Source organism: Aegilops tauschii, chromosome 5, assembly GCF_002575655.3.
Source record: "Aegilops tauschii subsp. strangulata cultivar AL8/78 chromosome 5, Aet v6.0, whole genome shotgun sequence".
NCBI classification, from domain to species: Eukaryota; Viridiplantae; Streptophyta; class Magnoliopsida; order Poales; family Poaceae; genus Aegilops; species Aegilops tauschii.
Window position 1 is genome coordinate 68,223,034 of NC_053039.3, and position 13,202 is coordinate 68,236,235.

Here is a 13,202-nt window from a genome sequence, read left to right on the forward strand (position 1 = left end):
GAACATATACCCAAAATGTCTGGGTATAACAATCACTTGATTCAACTGGGAGTTAATCTTCCGTATGATAGTGTCATTGACAGAATTCTTCAATCACTGCCACCAAGATACAAGAGCTTCGTGATGAACTATAATGTGCAAGGGATGGATAAGACAATTCCCGAGCTCTTCGCAATGCTAAAGGCTGCGGAGGTAGAAATCAAGAAGGAGCATCAAGTGTTGATGGTCAACAAGACCACCAGTTTCAAGAAAAAGGGTAAAAGGAAGAAGAAGGGGAACTTCAAGAAGAACGGCAAACAATTTGCTGCTCAGGAGAAGAAACCCAAGTCTGGACCTAAGCCTGAGACTGAGTGCTTTTACTGCAAACAGACTGGTCACTGGAAGCGGAACTGCCCCAAGTATTTGGCGGATAAGAAGGATGGCAAGGTGAACAAAGGTATATGTGATATACATGTTATTGATGTGTACCTTACTAGAGCTCGCAGTAGCACCTGGGTATTTGATACTGGTTATGTTGCTAATATTTGCAACTCGAAACAGGGACTACGAATTAAGCGAAGACTGGCTAAGGACGAGGTGACGATGCGCGTGGGAAATGGTTCCAAAGTCGATGTGATCGCCGTCAGCACGCTACCTCTACATCTACCGATTATTTTTAGACCTGAATAATTGTTATTTGGTGCCAGTGTTGAGCATGAACATTATATCTGGATCTTGTTTAATGCGAGACGGTTATTCATTTAAATATGAGAATAATGGTTGTTCTATTTATATGAGTAATATCTTTTATGGTCACGCAAGAGTGGTCTATTTGTGATGAATCTCGATAGTAGTGATACACATATTCATAATGTTGAAGCCAAAAGATGCAGAGTTGATAATGATAGTGCAACTTATTTGTGGCACTGTCGTTTGAGTCATATTGGTGTAAAGCGCATGAAGAAACTCCATACTGATGGACTTCTGGAATCACTTGATTATGAATCACTTGGTACTTGCGAACCATGCCTCATGGGCAAGATGACTAAAACGCCGTTCTCCGGAACAATGGAGCGAGCAACAGATTTGTTCGAAATCATACATAGTGATGTATGTGGTCCGATGAATATTGAGGCTCGCGGCGGGTATCGTTATTTTCTCACCTTCACAGATGATTTGAGAAGATATGGGTATATCTACTTAATGAAACATAAGTTTGAAACATTTGAAAAGTTCAAGGAATTTCAGAGTGAAGTGGAAAATCATCGTAACAAGAAAATAAAGTTTCTACGATCTGATCGTGGAGGAGAATATTTGAGTTATGAGTTTCGTCTATATTTGAAATAATGCGGAATAGTTTCGCAACTCACGCCACCCGGAACACCACAGTGTAATGGTGTGTCTGAACGTCGTAATCATACTTTACTAGATATGGTGTGATCTATGATGTCTCTTACTGATTTACCGCTATCATTTTGGGGTTATGCTTTAGAGACAGCTGCATTCACGTTAAATAGGGCACCATCGAAATCCGTTGAGACGACGCCTTATGAACTGTGGTTTGGCAAGAAACCAAAGTTGTCGTTTCTTAAAGTTTGGGGCTGCGATGCTTATGTGAAAAATCTTAAACCGGATAAGCTCGAACCCAAATCGGAAAAATGTGTCTTCATAGGATACCCAAAGGAAACAGTTGGGTACACCTTCTATCACAGATCCGAAGGCAAGACATTCTTTGCTAAAAATGGATCCTTTCTAGAGAAGGAGTTTCTGTCGAAATAAGTGAGTGGGAGGAAAGTAGAACTTGATGAGGTAACTGTACCTGCTCCCTTATTGGAAAGTAGTTCATCACAGAAACCGGTTTCTGTGACACCTACACCAATTAGTGAGGAAGCTAATGATGTTGATCATGAATCTTCAGATCAAGTTACTACCAAACCTCGTAGGTCAACCAGAGTAAGATCCGCACCAGAGTGGTACGGTAATCCTATTCTGGAGGTCATGTTACTTGACTAAGGCGAACCTACGAACTATGAAGAAGCGATGGTGAGCCCAGGTTCCGCAAAATCGCTTGAGGCCATGAAATCTAAGATGGGATCCATGTATGAGAACAAAGTGTGGACTTTGGTTGACTTGCCCGTTGATCGGCAAGCCATAGAGAATAAATGGATCTTCAAGAAGAAGACTGACACTGATGGTAATTTTACTGTCTACAAAGCTCGACTTGTTGCGAAAGGTTTTCGACAAGTTCAAGGGGTTGACTATGATGAGACTTTCTCACCCGTAGCGATGCTTAAGTCTGTTCGAATCATGTTAGCAATTGTCGCATTTTATGATTATGAAATTTGGCAAATGGATGTCAAAACTGCATTCCTGAATGGATTTCTGGAAGAAGAGTTGTATATGATGCAACCGGAAGGTTTTGTCGATCCAAAGGGAGCTAACAAAGTGTGCAAGCTCCAGCGATCCATTTATGGACTGGTGCAAGCCTCTCGGAGTTGGAATAAATGTTTTGATAGTGTGATCAAAGCATATGGTTTTATACAGACTTTTGGAGAAGCTTGTATTTACAAGAAAGTGAGTGGGAGCTCTGTAGCATTTCTAATATTATATGTGGATGACATATTGCTGATTGGAAATGATATAGAATTTCTGGATAACATAAAAGGATACTGGAATAAGAGTTTTTCAATGAAAGACCTCGGTGAAGCTGCTTATATATTAGGCATCGAGATCTATAGAGATAGATCAAGACGCTTAATTGGACTTTCACAAAGCACATACCTTGACAAAGTTTTGAAAAAGTTCAAAATGGATCAAGCAAAGAAAGGGTTCTTGCCTGTGTTACAAGGTGTGAAGTTTAGTCAGACTCAATGCCCGACCACTACAGAAGATAGAGAGAAAATGAAAAGTGTTCCCTATGCTTCAGCCATAGGCTCTATCATGTATGCAATGTTGTGTACCAGACCTGATGTGTGCCTTGCTATTAGCTTAGCAAGGAGGTACCAAAGTAATCCAGGAGTGGATCACTGGACAGCAGTCAAGAACATCCTGAGATACCTGAAAAGGACTAAGGATATGTTTCTCGTTTATGGAGGTGACAAAGAGCTCGTCGTAAATGGTTATGTCGATGCAAGCTTTGACACTGATCCGGACGATTCTAAATTGCAAACCGGATACGTGTTTACATTGAATGGTGGAGCTGTCAGTTGGTGCAGTTCTAAACAAAGCGTCGTGGCGGGATCTACATGTGAAGCGGAGTACATAGCTGCTTCGGAAGCAGCAAATGAAGGAGTCTGGATGAAGGAGTTCATATCCGATCTAGGTGTCATACCTAGTGCATCGGGTCCAATGAAAATCTTTTGTGACAATACTGGTGCAATTGCCTTGGTAAAGGAATCCAGATTTCACAAGAGAACCAAGCACATCAAGAGACGCTTAAATTCCATCCGGGATCAAGTCCAGGTGGGAGACATAGATATTTGCAAGATACATACGGATATGAATATTGCAGACCCGTTGACTCAGCCTCTTCCACGAGCAAAACATGATCAGCACCAAGGCTCCATGGATGTTAGAATCATTACTGTGTAATCTAGATTATTGACTCTAGTGCAAGTGGGAGACTGAAGGAAATATGCCCTAGAGGCAATAATAAAGTTATTATTTATTTCCTCATATCATGATAAATGTTTAATATTCATGCTAGAATTGTATTAACCGGAAACATAATACATGTGTGAATACATAGACAAATATAGTGTCACTAGTATGCCTCTACTTGACTAGCTCGTTGATCAAAGATGGTTGAGTTTCCTAGCCATAGACATGAGTTTTCATTTGATTAACGGGATCACATCATTAGGAGAATGATGCAATTTACTTGACCTATTCCGTTAGCTTAGCACTTGATCATTTAGTTTACTGCTATTGCTTTCTTCATGACTTATACATGTTCCTATGACTACGAGATTATGCAACTCCCGATTACCGGAGGAACACTTTGTGTGCTACCAAACGTCACAACGTAACTGGGTGATTATAAAGGTGCTCTACGGGTGTCTCCGATGGTACTTGTTGAGTTGGCATAGATCGAGATTAGGATATGTCACTCCGATTGTCGGAGAGGTATCTCTGGGCCCTCTCGGTAATGCAGATCACTATAAGCCTTGCAAGCAATGTGACTAATGAGTTAGTTGCAGGATGATGCATTACGGAATGAGTAAAGAGACTTGCCGGTAACGAGGTTGAGCAAGGTATTGAGATACCGACGATCGAATCTCGGGCAAGTAACATACCGATGACAAAGGGAACAATGTATGTTGTTATGCAGTTTGACCGATAAAAGTCTTCGCAGAATATGTAGGAACCAACATGAGCATCCACGTTCCACTATTGGTTATTGACCGGAGACGTGTCTCGGTCATGTCTACATAGTTCTTGAACCCGTAGGGTCCACACACTTAAAGTTCTGTGACGATCGGTATTATGAGTTTATATGTTTTGATGTACTGAAGGTAGTTCGGAGTCCCGGATATGATTACGGACATGGCGAGGAGTCTCTAAATGGTCGAGACATAAAGATTGATATATTGAAAGCCTATATTTGGACGTCGGAAGAGTTCCGGGTGAAATCGGGATTTTACCGGAGTGCCGGAGGGGTTACCGGAACCACCCGGGGGTTAATGGGCCTTGTTGGGCCCTAGTGGAGAGAGAGAGGGGCCGGCCAGGGCATGCCGCGTGCCCCCTCCCCCTCTGATCCGAATTGGACTAGGAAGGGGGGGGCGGCGCCCCCCTTTCCTTCTCCTTCTCCCCCTTCCTTTCCCCATCCTAGTAGGAGTAGGAAAGAGGGGTGTCCTACTCCTACTAGGAGGAGGACTCCTCCTCCTGGCGCGCCCTACAGGGCCGGCCGGCCTCCCCCTTGCTCCCTTATATACGGGGGCAGGGGGCACCCTAGGACACACAAGTTGATCATTGATCTCTCCCAGCCGTGTGCGGTGCCCCCCTCCACCATAATCCACCTCGGTCATATCGTAGCGGTGCTTAGGCGAAGCCCTGCGTCAGTAGCTTCATCAACATTGTCACCATGCCGTCGTGCTGACGAAACTCTCCCTCGAGCTCTACTGGATCGTGAGTTCGCGGGACGTCACCGAGCTGAACATGTGGTGAACGCGGAGGTGCCGTACGTTCGGTACTGAGGATCGGTCAATCGTGAAGACGTACGACTACATCAACCGTGTTGTTATAAAGCTTCCGCTTAATGGTCTACGAGGGTACGTGGACGGCACTCTCCCCTCTCGTTGCTATGCATCACCATGATCTTGCGTGTGCGTAGGAATTTTTTTGAAATTACTACGTTCCCCAACACTGGAATCATATTGGACGGCCCAGATGAAGCTACTAGGTTTAATTCCGATAGGCCGTAACGGGCCGTGAGTTAGCGGGCCATAAATGGGCTATATAGGAACATGCTTTCCGTGGGCCGGCCTGTTACGTTTTGACCAAGTCAAACGGGCCGGCCTTTTCACCGGAATGGGCCTCTGTTGGGCCGTGCCACGTGTCGACGTATCATAGGCGCCTCCTGTCCAATGAATGGATGACATCTGTCCCAACAGTGAGCCAACACGTGTTTCCTCCGGCCAATGAGAATTTTACACGTGGAAAATCCGCATTGGTCCGGGCTGTTAGCGGGTTATCGGATCCAAAACCGGACCTGATAGCTTAACGGCGACCCATTACGGTGGATGCCACGTGTCGGTCACCCTTGACGAAAGCACTTCCATGACGCGCGATTTATCGTCATGGAAGTGGACACTTAGGTGATGATAATTTTGGTAATGTCATGGAACACTTCTACGACAGCACAGGTATGACTATCTTGATTCTGTCATAAAATCGTCATGGATGTACATGCATGACAGAAAACGTGACTTACTATGACAAACACGTATCATCACAGAAGTGTCTTTTTTTGTAGTGTCGTGGCCAGATGTTGAGAATTGATTTTGAATTTCCCACATATATGCTTGTGCCTTTTGTCTTTCAGATCTTGAGAATTGATTTCGAATGTCCTACATGTATGTTTCTGCCATTTTTTCTTTCAGATTGGTATGTACACAGATGAGGCTCCGGCCAGCGCCGCCGCCGGATGTAGATCTTGGACCCGGCTGCGCGGCCAGAAGCGGCCATGCCCCCTAGACCCGAGGAACCAGTAGAATCTCCAGCGGACCGCATCAGCGATCTCCCGTACGGCATCCTTGGGGAGATCATCTCCCTTCTCCCCACCAAGGATGGCTGCCGCACACAAGTCCTCGCATCTCGGTGGCGCACTCTGTGGCGCGCCGCGCCTCTTAATCTCGCCTATCGTCAGCTATCTGTCGATGATGATTCTGAACTCCCCGAAGCCAGCATATCCTCCCACAAGGGCTCCATTCAATGCATCTGCATCCCGGCATGCTACCTGCTGGACATACCCTGCACGGTGGCCGCCTGGCTGACATCCCGTCAATTCGATAAACTCCAGCAGCTTGAGTTCTACCATGACTATGTATGTAACATACCACGAACCGATGTATCTGTGCCCTCACCACTGATGTCCATCTCGTGGTTTTCCTCCTCTCTCCACACCGCCACCTTCGCCCGATGCCATCTAGCAAACAATCTGGTACAAATGCTTCGACTCCCACTCTAAAAAAACTTGCGCTTGTGGTGGTTGATCTGTCGGAGGCCGCACTACACAACATCATCCACTCCAGCTGCCCTGCCCTGGAGCGCTTGCTGCTTGTTTTTGGAATAGAAATTCGTATCCGTTGTCTCAAAATAAAGTCACCCCTCCTTGTAAGCATGGAAATTTGTCTTTTGGACATGATCTCATCATTGAAAATGCCCCATTCACTTCAAAGGTTGCTCCTTGATTCTATTATAGTACCTTCGCAAATAATTGTAGTCTCTACGCCTAAACTGGAGACCTTGGGTGCAATTCGTGATCCTTTTAAATGGTTCAAGATGGTGTTTGGCTCCACACCTATTGAGGTACTGTATATTATTCACGTAAACTTTTGTAATCTGCTTTTTTCATTTGTGCGCATAAGTATCATCTTGGAGTACACTTTTGGTAGTAATATTATGTTCTATGCTCAATGAAGAGCTTGTCCATTCTATCAGTGGTGGTGGATTCTGTCAAGACCTTACATATCGATATGTGGTGTTTTGATCTGAACACAATTATTGGCTTGCTGCAATGCTTTCCATGTCTGAAGAATTTGTATATAAAGGTGATGATTTCGCGCACATTGAAAGCCCATACATAATGTACTATAATTAATCGTTCAGCTATCACTCTTTCAACATAATCTTTTTTAGACATTAAGTGTTTTCAATCTTCATCTCTATTTAGGCACTAGCACATGGAGAAAAAAAGTATAACCAATCGATGGTTCAAGAAGCACCGGGATTTTCTCAGATCTCATGACATTCATTTGAAGACAGTAACGCTGGAAGCATATGCATCCAACAATGCAAACACTAGCTTTGTCACATTCTTCATGTTGAATGCGAGGGCACTATTGTCCGTGAGGATTAAGTTTTTCGACAAGAAATTTCTTACGGCTACAAGTGTTGAACAACATAAAAAGAAGTTTTAGGTGGACCTAAGGGCTTCTAATCGTGCTCGGCTTCTATTTACAATAGATTGTCATCATGGACCAGTAGAATTTCTGGCCCAGGATCTTGATTTTATGGATCAGGCCGATCCATTTGATTGTGACTGCCGAAAACTTTGGTTGTGTTAGATGCCATTGTCCTGTTCAATCTGGATTTTGTCTAAATCTGATGAGCAATTAATCGTCATGCTTTTGTACTATTTGTAAGCTGGAGTTAGATATTGTTGCCGTTTTCAACTCGGCTTTGACCCATATTTTCTTTCATACTGGGCCAATGGTTTGCCATTTCTTTAGTTAAGACATAAATATTATAAGCATTCACAACATAGGGAAAGAACCTCACTCTCGCGGGACCCTTGAGATCTTTGTTCATTACAGAACCGCAAGTTCTTAGCGCCCACCAGCACCCACAAACTTATTTTCAGCTAGCACACCAAATGGGCTGTAATTCTTAATAAGAAAACCTGCATGGTAGTGACAGATTTGGATTTGTCATTTGGGATCCACGAGGAAAAAGCTATCCAGGGCGGTGCCGACTCGACAATAAACATTGAGAAACCTGGTTTTAAAATTACTGTAAATCCAAAACTCGCCTCAAAATTATGAAACTTGGCATGGTGTTATGACATAGCACCAACATGCTGTGGTAAAAAAATAGTCCAATTTGGAACAAGTTTTGGTACAAACTTCTTACAAGCCGGAGCTTCTCTCAAAAAGGCTCATGGTTCCGAGAGGGACTTTGTCACCTATGTATGTGAAACGACATACGCGGTCTCTTCCCGCCTACAGAGGAAACATGCAACTATAGTAGCGTCGTCCTAAAAATATGAAATTCTTCACGGTTCGTTTTGCCTTTTTATACATTATTTGAGTTTTTTTAGGCATTTTGGAACATATTTTGGTATGTGCAAAGGTCATGTGTGTACTAGCCACATATGTAACTGGATGTTCAATCTGTTTATGAAATCAAGTCCTTATAAGTTATAAGTACATATGTTGTTGTTCTGTGTGCAATGACATCGCATACGGACCATACTAGGGAACCCGTCGGTTCGCTGACAATTGTATACCACCAAGCGTTTGCCCACAACACACGCGGCTTATTAGCAGCAATCGTCTATATCATTATCGGTCTTCGCACGCATTTTTGATTACAGACCTGTTTGCCGCGTATCAACACATCTTGTTAAATTGAACTGTTTCTGTTCTCTTGGCTCAAAGCAAACAATTCATCCAAGTGAACCGTATGCCGTATATCGCACACACCTTGATATGGCTGACCATTTTTTTGTGTTGCCTAATCACAAACAGTTCATCCGAGTGAACTTATGCCGTATATCGCACACGCCTTCATCTGGCTGCCCGTTTCTTTTGTTCTGCCTCATCACAAACAGTTCATTGAACTCAACGTATGTCTGGCATCGCACACGCAACTAAAATCTGAACCGTGTTTGATGTATCCGCCATCATAAACGTTTTGCACCTTTTTGACGGGTTTTTTACATCACCGTTTGCGATTAATGCATCGCACACAGTTTCGTCGAAGGGTCTCTGATCGTAATGTCGTGTTAGCAACATCCTACAGTAGTGTATCTTGAAGTGTTGTTTTTAATACAGACAACATAATACTCTGCCCATCTTATTCATGCATAAGATTGCATTCTTTCAACGCTATGGTCTACTATATCAACTTATGTTTTTTTCTTTCTCGCGAGATACTTTGTTTTCCACAAGGATCGAGCATCTGCCATGAGCAGTGCGAGTGTCTAATATTTGGTTTCCCCCATTCAGCTTGATACACTAATAGTACTAGATATACCCCGCGCGTTGCGGCGAGACTTTATGCTTCTCAATTGATGCAAAGTGAATTGAAATATCATGTGATAATTCAAGTGCTTACTACAACATATGCCTTGCTTCTAAATTAATTGAAGAAATTTGTAGATCATATTGCTCTTGAATTTTCGTTAGTGACAAACCAAGAACAAAATCAGACCCTTGGGAGCAACTTAGTTGTGCCATTCCATTGCACAATAGTACAATATGTGCAGAAAGATCCATTACAATTGATTATTACCAGGCACTGCAGAGTACACAATATCCTCTGTGGAAATGGTTTCCTTCTGCTTAATCTACAGCTGAAAACTGCAGCTATTGAAATCTGAATGAATATGGAAAGAATGAACGGATGGAGGATACCAAGAATTAAATTTACATACGTCAGATTAGAAAGATGAAAGCTAGATTCAATCAAACAATGGCAATGAGACATGATTACTATAGGACCATATTTTTCATAACTTAGAATAACAAAATTGTAATTTCTACGGGTGTGTCTAGGTCTTAGTCGACTGAGGCTTAACCAAGTCTAAGTCAAGTGATATAACATGCAAGAAAGAAAGAAAAAAACTAAAAAGAAAAATTTACACGGATCTCCACGTAAGATCCCGCGAATATAGTATCGAGTGAGACTTGGTTAAGTCTCAATCGACTGAGATTTAGCAATCCCGAATTCCTATACCACTAATCTTTCCATAATAACCCAAGAAAAGGAAAACAACAAATACATGTAATGCTGAGACTTCTATAAAAGATCCCAGGAATAATAATTTGATATAGTCCAAAAAATGGAACACATGATGTAATGATTGGCAATACATCAGCAATCTATGTTTTGGGAAATCTTGGTCCACATCTAAACCGAAAAATAACACCTACGGAAAAAATTGCAGTCAACCAAATACTACTGCTTGTTATAGTATTCTGAAATTGAAGGTAAAGAACGGTAGTACAACTTTAGAGACATGACTGTTGTAGGAAGAAAAGAATGACTGGCTGTTGTACAAAGCAGGAACAAACATCCTTAGAGACATTGGAAGGTTGCAATCAATGACCTGGTTTCGATGCACCACGGGCCACACTCAGGGTGGGGAAGGTGAGCAGAGGACACGCAAGACATGCAGGTGCTGGGTGGGGTTTGCCGCCGGTGTGGGCCGCCTTCCCGGCCTTCTGCCGAGGCACCAGCGTGCGACTGCAAGGTAATCGCCACAGCGGCATCCTCCGCGAGGCTCTGCTTCCAGGGCGGGGACGCTGCGCTGGGGAAGCCGGAGGCGGAGGCGCGAAGCGGCCAGCCGCTAGAAGACCTCGTCGTTGTGAGGAACGCCTCCACCGTAGCCTATCCTGCCAATTGTCTGCCGAAGAAGATCAATTCAGTGATAGAATCCACAAACAAAATCCTTAGTGACAGAACGCCCTCTCCAGGTTGACCACACCTAGATATGCCGCCTCTGTCCATGCATCATATGTTCGTAACAGGCCAATGCCATTAGAATTGGGGTGAAGGGCACGAAGATTGTGGCTTTATGATAGCTGGGTGACTACGGCAAGGCCTAAGAAGTAAGATGTGGGAGGTAGATGGACAACGGAAGAGGAAAGAGAGGCTGAAAAAAAGGGCAGCCGGCCACATGCAATTTCTGGGTGGTAGATCGAGGACTCGACAGTAGAACCGCCGGAATCGGTGACCTGCGGCAAGGCGCAGGAGGGCGGCAAAAGCTGGTGAGAGCGGAGGCCAGGTGCGCCGCGAGATTGCCGACATTGTGATGCAAAGAGACACATCCTATACTAGTAGAATGCCCGTGCGTTGCTACGGCCAAATGTCTCATAGATGACCATGAGCATGGATACAAAATCATTTATCAATTGTACTTCCACATTTAGAATATATTTATGTTATTAGATATTTTGGTTTATATTATTAAGTACAAAGTATATGTGATTGGCTTACACCGTTGTGGAAGAACATATCATATTTTGTAAGGCATTCCAACTTGACAACAAGGCATCTCCAATGTTCATGAACTTGGTTTATTGAGGCAGACATAATTGATTCAGTGACTATAATATCTAGAGGTACAGATATAATCAGCATACAAAAACAAGTTGAAGTAGTTCAATACAAAAAACCATATGACGAAGGATAGAACAATAATCGCAATGAAAAAAGATAACTTATGCGACTCTTCTTATATTTGCTTTCTTTATTTGTTCCGAGATATCACCGCTTGTGCATATTTTTGAAAGCATCATCAGAATCCATCACTTTTTATCTCCGATGAACAAAAGTGAAATATATGAAAATATAAACGATATATTATATCATTCTGGCTGAAAATACTTGTTGAAGAAATGGATAAAAATGAATATTTGTATAACTAAAAGATGTCTAGATAAATCGATTTCTCCGACAAGTATTTTCGGATGGAGGGAGTATTACATAAACATATATAAACATAAAAGTGACACTAACACAACGGTTTTAACCAATCTAGGGTTTCTCCTCACTCCACTATCCCTTGGCAGCTAGGGTAAACTCTCTCCTCGATGTGATTTTTATTATTTTGAAATGTTTTATACTTCCAGTGAACTCTGATAATTTTTGCAGAAGAAAAACACAGCTGTTTTATTTGCAAAAAGAAAAAGAAAAAAAAATGTTGTTTTTGGCCAACAATGCCTTATCCTCACCGCATAGTGGCACAAGACAGTGTCCAATTTCTCCTCGATCTCCAGACCACTCCTCTCCCCAACACGCCACTGGCGGAGCTTGCCACCTCCGGTCCCCATAGCCTCCCTTCCCTCACGGCGTCGCCCACATCCTCCTCTCCCCGCCACGAAGTCGCCGGCCTCCTTCTCTGCCCGGAACCTCTCGCGCCGTCCCATCGGCACCGAGCCTGCCCGGCCGCCGGTATGGTCGGTCCAGAAGGCCTCGCCGCTCTGCGTACGAGCCGTCCGGCGGTGTGTATGACTACATCTGGCACAGCGGACGCGGCAAGGAGGAGCGACGGCGCCCTCGTCGTCTTGCCCGGTCTTGTACCGTAGCCGAGCCACTCCGAGCATAATCCACACCTTCACCTCAAGGTGAGGCCCTCTCTTTCTGCACTCCCCACTTCCCGGACCTGTAATTGCTATATGCAAGAAAACAGCTTACCGTTCATTTCTGAAAGTACATGAAACGATTACTCCATGGAGTTTAGAACTGCTGTGGATCTATCCTACAGATAATGCCATGGTTGCTTGTTAATTTAGGAGTAGACAAGAGCTAAACTGAACCACATGATCAGATCCCGGGCGTTTTGTCGCAACTCTGAATTTGCAAACTGCAGTGTGTAAATCTCTGCTATGCTGTTGTTGCTTCTGCTATTCACAGCTGCTGTACATCAGAGGGCAAGAGCGAGATAGAGAGAGATTGTGTTGTGTAGTGCTTGCTCATGGAGGTGGCGCTGTTTCTTAGAAGTCTTGCAAGCAGACCATCTTAACGAGGTCAACAATGGAAGCTGAACTCACATCACTGGATACAGCTACGGTCGAAGCAGATTGGCTTCGTCGGCTCTTGAATGACTTGCCGGTTGTTGAGCAACCTATACCGGGTGTCCTTATGAACTGCGACAATCAAACTGTGATCACGAAAGTGAGCAGCTCAAAGGATAACATGAAGTCATCAATACACGTTCAGAGAAGGTTAAAGTCTGTCAGAAAAATGAGAAACTCCGGAATTATTGCACTGGATTA